General features: G+C 40.0%; 1 protein-coding gene across 1 annotated transcript in view; it reads right to left on the bottom strand.

Moving 5' to 3' along the window:
• The window catches only part of MOB3B (MOB kinase activator 3B), a 205,668-nt gene that overhangs the window by 184,972 nt on the left and 6,922 nt on the right, over window positions 1-13,774 (bottom strand). The gene's annotated exons all lie outside the window — the stretch shown is intronic.

Here is a 13,774-nt window from a genome sequence, read left to right as displayed (position 1 = left end):
CACCACCATGCCTGGCTAATTTTTGTATTTTTAGTAGAGATGGGTTTTCACCATGTTGGCCAGGTTGGTCTTGAACTCCTGACACCTGCCTCGGCCTTCCAAAGTGCCAGGATTATAGGCGTGAGCCACCACGCCCGGCCTGTTTTTTTGTTTTTAGGGGTTTTTTTTGAGAGGAGTCTCACTCTGTCACCCAGGTTGGAGTGTAGTGGCACAATCTTGGCTCACTGCAACCTCCACCTCCTGGGTTCAAGCAATCCTCCTACTTCAGCCTCCTGAGTAGCTGAGATTACAGGCGTGCACCACCACCTCCAGCTAATTTTTTTAATTTTTAGTAGAGACGGGGTTTCATCATGTTGCCCAGGCTGTTCTCGAAGTCTTGACCTCAGATGATCCACCCGCCTCGCTCTCCTAAAGCACTGGGATTATAGGCGTGAGCCACGGCACCCAGCCTCCAACAAATTTATGTAACAGATTTTAGTAACACTATGTACTTAAATAATAACTTAACTTTCTATTCAATGGATTTTAACAGATCTTCTGCTCAATGGATTTGAACACATCTTTCTCCAGTTGTTCCAACTTTCAGCGACTCATTTGATTAAAATCAAGAAGCTTATGTGGTAATAGAAAAAGAGAGAGGGGGAAGACAACAAAAATAAAGAGGACAAAAGGCATTTTACAATATAAAATATTTGAGTTTATCATATTTCTCTTTTGTTTAAAATCAGAGAAAACACTGAAATTATGATGTGATCATTGTTGCTGCTTACATTACCTAACCAAGAGTAACTATGCAATCTTCCAGTCGGTAATCCTCCCTCTATTCCATCTGAATTTGGATATTGGATTTCTTTTCTATCATTGTCTTCTTTGTATGTGCTATTTAGATCAGTGATACACAAAGTATGTTTCCCAAAACGTTAATTCCTCAGGATATTAGTAAGTGTGATTTTTTAAAAGTATGTAGTCCAATAAGTTTGTTATATTATAGGTTAGACAAGTTTACCGGGTGCCTTGCTACAAGATATTGGAGGTTTTTCACATACTAACATATGCTGCAAGTCTAAATACATATGCTGTTCTAAATTTCCTTAGCTACAAAATCTTTCCTTCGTGGAGCTTTTAGCCAAAATAGTGTTTCATGGAACCAATGTTGAGCAAATGGATTTGAATACTGCTTCACCTCAAGCTGCTGTATTGAAAAATCACTCCATTCTCTCTTTTAATCACATGATGCTCTGGTGCTACCCACAGCCTGTCTCTGTACCAAGATCCACCACGTTCCACACAGTGGGGGTCAGGAGATACTTCCTGAAGTCTACTGCAGAGACCTCGGCAGGTCCCTGGCTCTTGCCTCTTCTCACAGGGGCAGTAGTGCCTTTTCCTCCTTTAGCCACAGAAGTCAGAAATGAATTCCAGCCACACCCTGGGATCATATTTGCCAGGTCCCGTAAGTCAGGTCAAGTGGCAGGGACTCATAAACAGTTTCCAGCAGCTAAACTGACCGCATGGAGAGGGAAAGAATCTCACTCTCCACAGGCAGAAGAAGGGACCCAAGTGTGTTTAACTCATTTTGTCAGAAGCCAGGAATCTTTAAAAGTCTTTCTCGAAAAAGCTGTTTTTGAGAGGTTAAGGTTGTGATGTCATTAGGTAAAACATTTTCATCTGTATTTGACAAAAAAAAAAAAAAGAAAGAAAGAAAGAAAGAAAAACATGAGACACTCAGAACCCTTTATTTTATACTTAAATAACAGTTTAATAGAAAATCAGGCAGCCTTTAGTTCGGTGTGAACTTTGCCAGGTTATGTAACTTTTTGCAGCCTTGGTTCTTCAGCCATAAAATGGGGATAAAAATATCCATCCTGCAGCATTCTGTCTGTGATAGAAGTGAAATAATGCATTCACTGGTAACACTGTGCTCAACGCATGGTTCATGCCCAGTGTAGCATCAGCTGCGGATGGTACTGAAAGATCTACATGTTGGCTCCTGTGAGAAACAAGCTCCATGGGTTCTGCTTTTCAAAGAAAGCAAATGACAGTACCATCCTACCAAAGAGTTTTCTTCCAAGGAAAGGACGCTTTAAAAAAAAAAAATAGCAAATTCATCATTTACCTTCTTATTTATGTAACCTTGAAAAAAAATTTAAATCCTTCATTTCAGTAGTACGTCTTGTACTCTTTCAGAAAAGAAATCACTAGAAAGCTGCCTATGGCTGACAACTCCAATTCTCTCCAGAAGGATTTTTTTTTTTTCAATCTCTATTGGGCATCTATAATGTGCCCCATTATGCCAGTCCAACCCCCTGATCTAGCTTACACCAGCCTCAATGGATTTTGATTTCTAGATTGCTTTTCCAAATAGACCAAAGACAGGCTAACTGTTCATCAAACTATTCCGTCTCCTTCCTGGGCACATGACTACATTTCCTGGCATCCCTCACACTTAGCTGTGGCCATGTGACTAAGTTCCAGCCAATGGAATGGGACTGACAGTGTTGTGTGTCCCTCTAAGCCTAACCATATTACCTTCCCATGCACACTCCTCCATGCTCCTGCCCCTTTGCTCCAGCCTGACAAAGATAAGCCCTGCAAGCCTGATAAAGGAAGCCGCATGGAAGATGGCAGGGCCACAAGAGGGAAAGGGTCTATGTTCCTGACAACTCTTATAGAGACCCAACTACAGCTCAAGTACCCTGGTTTTGAGCTGGGTACACATGAAGAATGCTTCTATCATGTTTAGGCCATCCTATAATTTTGGATGTTTTTTACAGTAGCTGGTGTCTGAAGCATCTGGAAGTCCTGAGATTTTTGCAGAACATTATGAGTTTATAAAAATAATAAATCGAATTATTGTGTGCCAAGTCACAGACTCAGGCACTAGCTCATAAAATAACTAAATAATCTAAAACTTAAGGTATCATTATAAACTAGGTTCTACTCTAAGTAAACCATCAGAGATGCCAAAAGTTTAATAAAAATATTGCTAAAGGTTGAATTTTCTATGTTTCAACCTTAAAGTAAGAAAATTCATTTCATTTATTTAGTTTTTCTGTGACACAAGAAAGGCTAGCATTGCTTGACTCCAGTAGCAGGGACATCTTGATTCACCCTATTAAACACTACTGTTTCATGGGGGTATAGTTTGTGTAGAAGCATTAGTGCAGACAGACATTTCTGAGTTTTTGTTTTCAAATCAAATTAGAATTGGCATTGTCAGCTCTAGGTTCTCATCTATATTTAGTAAATAATAGATTGGGATCACTTTCTTAACTTCATAATTATATGATTATATTCCATTATGATTTGACTGTAGTTATCCATGGTTTAAATCAATCATGAAAAACATTATTTTATCTAAATGTTATAATGTATAGGAATATGCATTTGTTCTGTGCACACACAGAAAAGTACATCAGGGGATACTCTAAGAAATTTAAGCCTCAGGCCAAACCTGGGAAATTCAAGCCTCAACCTCAACCTAAGACCAATTAAGTAAATTATTTATATCATTGGCTAAAGTATAAGGGAGCTAACCTAGTTTAAGGCCATCCAGTTAAAGATCAAATGCCAAATAAGATTATTTACTGATTACCAAAAAACTATCATGTTAATTCAGTAAAGATCTCATAATCAAATATATTATCAATGGTACTTCTGGAAAACTGCCTTTGGTGATCATAGATATTAACCTCAACCCAAATACATCCTAAGTAACGTACTAACAACATGCCTCATACCAGTCTTATTCTTTCCATCTCTACTGCTCCCACCTTAATCTAGGTCACAACTCTCACCAGGCCTACTGAAATATCTGCCCTCAACCTGGCCTCCTTGTTTCTACTCTAGCCCCTTCTCCAAATTGTTCCCCGACAAGGCCCCAAAAGGGATCTCCCTCAAGCACACATCATATCATACCACTCTCTTGTTTGAAACGCTTTCATATGTTTTAACTGGTCTTAGAATAAAACTGGAACTCCATCATGGCCTGCTGTGCCTGCCAGTCCCAACCTATCCTAGTACCAACCTCTCCATTCCCTTCACTCCAGCCCAACTAATCTCCTTTGTATCCCTTAAATATCCTGAGCTCTGCCCATCAGGGCCTGTGAACTTGCTGTTCCCTCCATCCAAAATGCTCCCTTCCAGCTTTGTGCACAGCTGACTGCTCTTCACCCTTCAGGTCTTAACTCATCCATCACCTCCCCTAGTTACCTTCTTGCCCTGTTTATTTGCTTTATAGCACTTATAAAGCCCTGTAATTTTATTGTTATTGTTTGAAGACTTGGACACACTATGAGGACATGAAGTTCCCCCATTTTTTTTACTACCTGTGTCAGGTATCATCTCCTTGGAGATGAAAGGATGGATAAACAGATGGATGGATGGATGGAGGGATGGATGGATGGATGGATGGATGGATGGATGGATGGACAGACGGATGGGTGGGTGGATGGATGGAATAAACATGTAGTAGATACTTTCAGAATTATTTGACCCAACAACTGGAACCATCCATGAGAAACCATATTATCACATTTAGCAATGAGTGATTCTGGCAGGGATATATATAAGGCAATCCCAATTTCTCCTTAAGTACATCTCTCCTGGGAATATAAAGAAGCTTTAATTCTGGGACCATTCATATGGCTCTTTCTACACAGTGAGTTATGCAATTATGAGTTACTCAATTATGCAAGATTAGTAATTTCAAGAGGATATCCAAGTATTTAATTAGCTATAATATTTGAAGACATAAGACTATCCTGGTTTTTAATTTTAAAACATCCAATTTATGAAGAAGCTCTTTCAGAGAAAATAAAGTCAACTCAATGCAGAATAAGACCACAAGCTCAAACAAACAAACAAACAAAACACAACAACAACAAAAAAGACCACAAGTTGCTTCCTTAGATTCCTATATCTGGAACTATTCCTTTAGAGGACATAGAGCAAATCAAACCTCTGACAGTGTGGAAATCCAGCACGCACTTCATTCTTGTTTATGACACTGGGTCAATCTGACGGAATAGTTTTGTTTTCCCAGTTCTGACTAAATTAAAGAGAGTTGTGTCTACAGATTATTTTTCCAGAAGTTCCTCTGTATATATAATAGGAAATGCAGGATCAGATCTAGGCAAGGGCTCTTTAAATGTCAGGGCAGTCTTTCCACATTGAACACCCCTGAGAATGCCAACATGTGTGACCACGCTTTTCCCCACTTTGGGCCATGATGAAGAAATGCTATCCCAAGCCAGCAGAGCAGCTGAAGTCCTTTCTGTAGCTCAACATGAGAAAAACCAACAACCTCTGCAGAATGTCTGCCAAGGAACTGCATGCCTGTTGGCAAGGAGACAGCAGCCTACACGGAGGGAGGTTGTAAGAATTAGCCCTTCCATGCATGTGCTAGTGGTAACTCCTGTAAAGAAGTTACTAGGGTCTTTGCTCAGGACATCTCACGGTGCTCCCTCTTTGAAGGCCCACAGGAGAAATTCCTCCCAGAACTCAGTACCAAGAAAAGCTTTGCTTCTCCTGAAGACTTAGTTTTGTTGTTGCTTCATTTGGCCTTTTGGATACTATAAATACTTTAACAGATTATATTATCTCTTTCCTTGTAGGAAGTCCTGAGATTTGCAACCCTCTATACTATTGACACTGGACATTATGGCATGCGTTCTTACATTTGAACTGTGCCCCTGACTTCATCTTGCTTTTTCACTCTTGTTTTCCCTCAGTTCTGATTTCTTTAACTAATCTTTGTTCTCCTGTATCATATATATTTCTATAAATGGTTTCAAATTATTTTGAGAATGAAAATGGCTATTAGTGCATAGATACACACAGTGGATTTTAACCCAAACCCTTTACGACCCTAGTCCTGTAAAAAGACAATGTGGCCTCAGACAGATGTGGTTTTGAATCCTGATTCTGTGGATTTCTAGCTCTGTGACGTTGGTTAAGTTGCTCTATAGTTCCCAGTTTCCATTTCCTCCTCTTTAAACGGGAGCTAGTATCATGTACATTGTATAGTAACTGGGAATTAAAGAGAATGTATTTAGAGCATTGGCACTTAATAATTGTTAAATTAAAATTATTCTTTATTATTATTAATAGCTATATAGATTGTTACTAAAGAATACTTAAAGACAACATCTGGCTTATCATGTTGACAGGCTTATAAGAACTAACACTATCTATTCATATACCACATTTCTGTCTAACAAAGACCTATGGTTAAACACTTCCACACTAGCTCAATGTCTCCAAGCCATTCTTTACAACAGGCTAGATTTATTGCAAGATCCTCTCCCCATTAAGGCTCCCTGTACCATATCCCCTGTCATGGATTGAACTGTGTCTCCCCAAAAAATATACTTAAGTTCTAACCCCCAATACCTATAATGTGGCCTTCTTTGGAAACAAAAGTCTTTGCAAATGTAATCAAATTAAGATGATGTCATACTGGATTAGGGTAGGTACTAAGTGTAACAAGTAGTGTGCTGATAAGAAGGCCATTGAAGGGCCACATGAAGGGACACACAGATGCAAGAAGAATGTCATGTAACTATGGAGGCAGAGATGATGCATCTAGAAACCAAAGAACACTAAGGACTACCAGCAAGTACCAGAAGCTAGAAGAGGCAAGGAAGGATTCTTGTTTAGAGGCTATGGCAGGAGCATTATCCTGATGGCACTCTGATTTTGGGCTTCCAGACTCTAGGACTATGAGAGAATAAATTTTCATTGTTCTAAGCCACCTAGGTTATGGTGATTTGTTATGGCAACCCTGGGAAATGAATTCATCCCCATACTCCTACAGCGCAAGTGGCAGAAGTAAAGAAACCAGGCAAACTTGCAGTCCAAGTGGCGACTGCCAAGAACTCCACACATGCATGCCTGGCAGTGAGATGTATTTCAGGGGAGGCATATACTAAAATAGCCCAAAGGGTTTGACTGTAGACTTCAATGAGTTAATTCTTCTTTCTGAGCTTAAACATCAACAGGAGGGCATTAGGTCTAGATCAACATTGGCAAATAGAGCTTAACTAAGAATAGCTGGATTACAGTGTTATGATGAGAATTCTGTGGAGTCATCTGGGCAAAGATGCAGAGACAAAAAAAACAAAAACAAAAAACAGAATATTCCATCCTCATTCTCCTTATGCCTGTGACCATCCTCTCCAGTTTCCTCTTCTGCTGCCTACTGTAACATAGCATATTCTTAGGGTTCTGACACAGACCCACTTCATTCCATTCCCTATATATTGCCTCTGGACAGACCCACTGATTCTTATAGTCTTATTACTTAAAGCTTCTGTGGATACCTTCAAATCTATCTCTCCTGCCAGCATCAGTCTTCTGCTCTAGTTTAAGCCATATACAACTGCTGGATAGACATCTCCACTTAGCTATCTCAGATAATTCAAAGCAACTTGTCTATAACAGAACTCACCAGTTGCTCCCCTAAGCCTGCTCCTCCTCCCATAGGCTATCTCTCAGTTGGTGGCACAACCATATACCTTGCTAGAAAACTGAGTTTCTCCCTAGTCTGTTTCCTCCTTCTCACCCCTGCCTCCCATTCCAAATCAATTTCCAAAACTTGCCAACCTTACCTTCTAAGTAATTATCATCTTGATACCTGCTATCACTCTCCTAGTTCAAACTCTCATCAACTCTTGCCTTTTAAGATTAAGAGTAGGTATCACTGCCTCCAGGAACCTCTGCAAGGGACTATATTTGTCTTGTTTGCCCTTGTATTCTTGGAATTTAGCATTGTGTCTAACACTGTAGGCAACAGATGATGATGATAATTATCATTTATTGTTCACATTCTATATACTAGGTACTTTCTCAGCACTTTACATCTCCACAATCACACTTTGAAATAGGTACTCTTATTAGCCTTGCTTACAGATAAAGCACAGAATGCTTAAGCGACTTGCTCAAAGTTACACGGTTCTATCAAGAAGTAGAATTGACTGGGCACGGTGGCTCACACCTGTAATCCCAGCACTTTGGGAGGCCAAGGCGGGTGGATTACCTGAGGTCAGGAGTTCCAGACCAGCCTGGCCAACATGGTGAAACCCAGTTTCTACTAAAAATACAAAAATTAGCCGGGCGTGGTGGCACACGCCTGTAATTCCAGCTACTCGGGAGGCTGAGGCAGGAGAATTGCTTGAGCCCGGGAGACGGAGGTTGCAGTGAGCAGAGTTCATGCCACTGCACTACAGCCTGGCTGACAGAGCAAGATTCTGTCTCAGAAAAAAAAACAAAACAAAACAAAAAAAAGAGGTAGAATTACTGAACTGATCTGATATTCAATTTAGATTAGAATATACTCATAAAATAATGAAATGCATACCTATTCATTCAGTAAATATTTATCGAGTGTATGCTGTGTGCTAAACACCAGGGATAAAATGGAAAACAAAGAAAACAAGTGAGTATATAAATAACTTAATTTCAGACATTGGAAAAAGTCTAGCATCTCTCAGGAAACCCATTCCAAGCTTCTCAGGTTACCTGGGAGGAGGGAGGCTGGCAGGAAGAAAAGAGACCGCTCCCCCCTTACTCCACCCCCTTGCTCTAGAAGATTATTCCCAGATACCACCCCCAACCTCAGGCATTGTTAAGACACTTAAGAAATCCTTAAATTTGCAGCATGTGAATCCTCTGCCAGGCTAAGTAAGGCCAACTTAAATTTTTCTATCATAATACCTTTCTTTGTTCTTCAGAAATGTCAAGAAACCTTATGACCACATGCAAGCTGACAGTAATTAAAAGAAGACACTGTCTTCATCTCTACAAAGCCAACTCCTTTTAAAGACAAGAGGACACTTCTGTCCATCATCCACTGTACTCTCATCATTTCTTCCCAACTATTATCTAGCATAATAGATATCCACTATTGGACATGGTCTAGGAAAAAATCCACATACATTCACTGAGTAAAGAGGATTATTCTGGTAGGTGACATCCATCTTTCATGCCTGCCATCTGAAATTCTTATTAACACCCTCAGAAGCAAAAGCCCCATTCGGGCTCAAAAGGACCCAGGGAAATCAACACTGAAATGAGGATGGGGATGGAGGCTGTTTTGGTAATCCTAAAACAGAGAGTAGGTTTTACTGATGGTGCACATTTACTTACTGAAATCCTTATTCCACCACGCTACATTTCTTTTTATCAGGGATTCTTTTCTAACAGCTCAAATTATTCCTGGGTGGGAAGTTACTATATGCATAATCTTCAGTTGGGCTGGAAAAGACAACTGGATATTAGTTTGTCCAAAAAGCCCCTCTAAGATTGATACAATTAAACGACAGCTACAGGGAGCATCATGTACAAAAAAGCGGCAAAAGGGGGTGGTGGAGAGGAATGGACTTAGAACTTCTTGCAGTTTTGCCTATACAGATTATAACTCAATCAGATTTGAGAACTGTAAGAAGTCACACGGCAGTTTTTGATTAAACAAACATTTACTATGTAAGAGGTGCCACGGATACAAAACTAAGAAAGACACGTTTTTCTTCTGGAGGGGAAGAAATATGAATCACCCAAGCAATACAAAACTGTGTGATATCACTAGAGGAGAGGTAAAAAGTGCTCATGATCTAACCAGCCTTGGGGAGTCCCAAGGAGAATGCACCAGAAGTAGTACAGGACATTAAATGGACACCTAAGTTGCCATCTACCACTCTGTAAATGCCTCAATTTTCCCCAATGTCTGACTTTGTCCTCCCCATATCCCTACACAAAAAGAACTAAACCATCAAATAACTTTACCGTCATTAAGACATGGCTTCATTATCATCATTTGGTTACCCAACAAATAATTATTAAGAACCTACTATGGCCGGGCGCGGTGGCTCAAGCCTGTAATCCCAGCACTTTGGGAGGCCGAGACGGGCGGATCACAAGGTCAGGAGATCGAGACCATCCTGGGTAACACGGTGAAACCCCGTCTCTACTAAAAAAATACAAAAAACTAGCCAGGCGAGGTGGCGGGCGCCTGTAGTCCCAGCTACTCGGGAGGCTGAGGCAGGAGAATGGCGGGAACCCGGGAGGCGGAGCTTGCAGTGAGCTGAGATCCGGCCACAGCACTCCAGCCTGGGCAACAGAGCGAGACTCCGTCTCAAAAAAAAAAAAAAAAAAGAACCTACTATGGGCCAGGTGCTGTGATAGCCTGGCTCTCTCACAGGCCAGGTCTGGTGAGCAATTTATCCTGGACCTCATATCCATAAAGGGCTGATAATATAGATTTTTAACATCATCTCCAAATGATATCCTATATACAGTCACAAAGATATACTTCTAGGATTCAACCTCAAAGCATATCACAATTTTTATAATCCTGTATTGTCAATTTAAAAAATATATATACAAGTCCTCCTACTGCCACCCATGGATATGATCCAGGTCTCTCCTATTCCCTATGGTCATTTACGAGAAAGCAAACGAGCCAGTTGTTATACCTTCCCTCATAGAACTTATTGCTTAGTAGAGAGAAAGGTATCAAACAAGGACACACACCAAACTGATAACTGTAGTTGCCGCAGGGGAGGAGAGGAGGATGACAGGAGGCCGAGCTGTTAAGCAAAGCTTTCACTTGCCCTGAGGTGTTTGAATTTTTACCATATGCACATATTCACAGTATTCCCCGTATAGTCATTATCAGTTTCTCTATCAAGGATCATCATTAAAAGAAGAGCCAAGAAAGGGACCAGAAGACAAGCTGGCTCCAAATGAGGCTGACCACAATGCTGAGGCAGTGAGAATGAGTGAAACATCAAGTTGCCAGAGGTGACTGGGTTCGTCTGAGGATAAAATAGCTGCACAAAACATTGTGGTGACCATCCTCTGCGTGTCCCATGGGAAGTACTGCTAGGCCTGGACACAAGGCTTCCCTTTCCTGGGCTCTCTACTGGGCTCAACCGCCTAATGGCCCTACAAATGGAACAATGTACATTCAAGGATTGAGTAATATGGATGATCAATGTGTTACTCTTGCCCTGATTCAAAACTTGTCTTTTCATGGAGAGCAATAAATCTTATCAGCAGATGCCAAATGCCCCTCAACTGAATCACAGCTATATTGTCTAGACTGAAATGTCTCATCTCCATTTTGTCAAATTCTGCCTTGTCCATTACAGTTAACCTCATAATCCACATAGACACCACACAATTCCATAAGCAACAGAGCAGCCCCTGCTAACCAGCCCTCCCTCTGAGGAAAGCCTGAACATGTATAAATGATCTCAAGTCATGCCAGGGAAATAAGAACAGATATCATGGAAACCATGTTAGCATGTCAGTGCATGCCTGCTGATGACAAACTGAGCAGTTATGCCAGACAAATTTAGGAGTCAGAATGTTTCCTTACACTGTCATTGTTTTCAATTTTCTGATTATATTTTTGAGATACATTCAATACCTCTGGTATTTACAGAACAGAACAGAGGTATAACCAGTGACTGATCATTCAATAATGCTTCTAATCAGAGTGATTATATGTGAGTGTACAAGTGTGTGTATGTTTGTGTGTGTCCGTATTATTTTGTTTTAGTATGACGGGTGACCTCTTTGCCATGTATACTTGTTAGGGTTATGTGCACATGTAAAGCCAGCATAGAGAAATGCAATCAAATGCAACTCTGCAGGAGGAGGAAAAGTAGCAGAGGAATGACTTTCTGCAGGGGATGTCATGTCTGAGCTCTGCTCCGAGAGGTCAGTGGGAGCTTGCACGGTGGATAGGGTTGCCAGATAAAATAAAGACACCCAGTTAAATCTGAATTTCAGAAAAACAATGAATGACTTTTTAGTAGGTATGTCCCAAATGTTGCATGAGTGTTCTATATTTTTATTTGTGAAGACAGGCAATCCTAATGATGGGAGAGGGACAGATGTGTATGCCAACCATCTTTCCTTGTCATGAATATTGTCAACATCAGCATCTATTAACGTTACAGAACATGGGGAATGGAGTCCATGCTCTTGGGAAACCCTAAGAATTACTCTTCCTGCCTAAAACACTCAGAACATGCCTGCTTCTTCAACCACAGGCTCCTTGAGATCATGCACTACAACTTCTTCCTCCTTCTTCAGGACCTACGCCAGTCGCCGAAATGTTGTAAACATAAAAGTACATTTTTAGATAAATGAGAATATAATATGGAATTATAGTAAAGTTAGGAAATTTGGGGTGAGAGGGCTAAAGATGACAAAACTGTGCATGGCCGAAAATACAGGTAACTTCAAGACGACTGACAATAGCCAAATGTGCAGTCATCTCCAACACCTATGAGCAGAACTTACCACAGTAACAGAACTGAACAATCTTTTAGCTTGATTAGTATCACTGAACTGTCTCAAACTAGTGAAATGTATACTAAGCACAATGGGCAGTTTCAGGGAAGTGGGGGAATGCACTAAATTGGGAGACCCACAGTTATACAAGTATCTATTTTTTTAAACCCATGCTTAAGGAGGCCAAGGCATTGTAAAAGCAAAATGGGGAACAAGTAGTTCTAATTGGAACAGTTCAAGAAGTTTTAGGTAGAGAAGTTATATGAGGTATGTAAAAAGCTATGGCCCTCAGAGAGGCTTTGCACTTTATAGAATCTGTGTGTGTGTGTGTATGTGTGTGTGTGTGTAATTATAAGTATATATACATGCATAAACATGGCTGCAAGAATAGTATATTCCCACATACTGTATGTTATTCATATCAACTGATTGGAACTGAGCCTTAGGGAGAATCCACATTTTCTTTCAAAATACTCTAGAGTAGAAACGTTTAAACAAATAAAGTAGCATTGATTGCATTTCAGATGTATAATAATTTTTCCTTTTTTAATGTATCTTCTTTTAAAAACAGCCTTCTCTTATTAAATAAGAAATGCTTGGCCGGGTACTGTGGCTCACGCCTGTAATCCCAACACTTTGGGAGGCTGAGGCAGTCGGATCACGAGGTCAGGAGCTCGAGACCATCTTGGCCAACATGGTGAAACTCCATCTCTATTAAAATACAAAAAATTAACCAGGCAGAGTGACGCGTGCCTGCAATCCCAGTTACTTGGGAGGCTGAGGCAGGAGATTGCGCCACTGCACTCCAGCCTGGCGACAGAGCAAGACTCCGTCTCAAAAAAAAAAAAAAAAAGAAAAAGAAAAAGAAAAAGAAATACTTGCTGACCACAGAAAACTTTAAAAAATCCAGGTAAATAAAAATATAAAAATAAAAACCACCCATTATTCTTCCAGTTAGAGATAATGACTCAAAATTTTTGCATGTATATCAAGACTTTTTTTCTGTATATATATGCATATGTCTATATTTAACAAAAGTGGTATCAGCCTCTATATGCAAATATAAGCTTGTTTTATTAAGCTACAAAGTGTATCTATCCAAGTGACCAAATATATTCTCACACATAATTTTTAGTGCTTACATATATGTTTTCTACTGATGGCTTACTTAAGTATTTATTGCTGAACATTAAAATTGTTTTCCATTTTTTACTGTGACAAACTTCCTTACAGCTAAGTCTTTAAGGGCATCATCATTATTTCTGGGGAATCAATTCCTAGAGGAACAACTGCTGAGTCAAATACTATATACACTTTTAAGGCTTTTGATCCATATCACCACTTTCCTGTCTAGGAAGGTTGTGTCAATTTATAATGCTATATAAAAGGGCTTGTTTTCTTAATATTTTTCAAATTTGGTCACCCCAAGAAATCTGCCCATGAAATCAGAATTTATGTAGATAGAACATGTAGA

Source organism: Theropithecus gelada, chromosome 15 (genome assembly GCF_003255815.1).
Source record: "Theropithecus gelada isolate Dixy chromosome 15, Tgel_1.0, whole genome shotgun sequence".
NCBI lineage: Eukaryota > Metazoa > Chordata > Mammalia > Primates > Cercopithecidae > Theropithecus > Theropithecus gelada.
The sequence above is the reverse complement of the archived record's forward strand: the minus strand, read 5'-3'. Positions and strand labels throughout refer to the sequence as shown.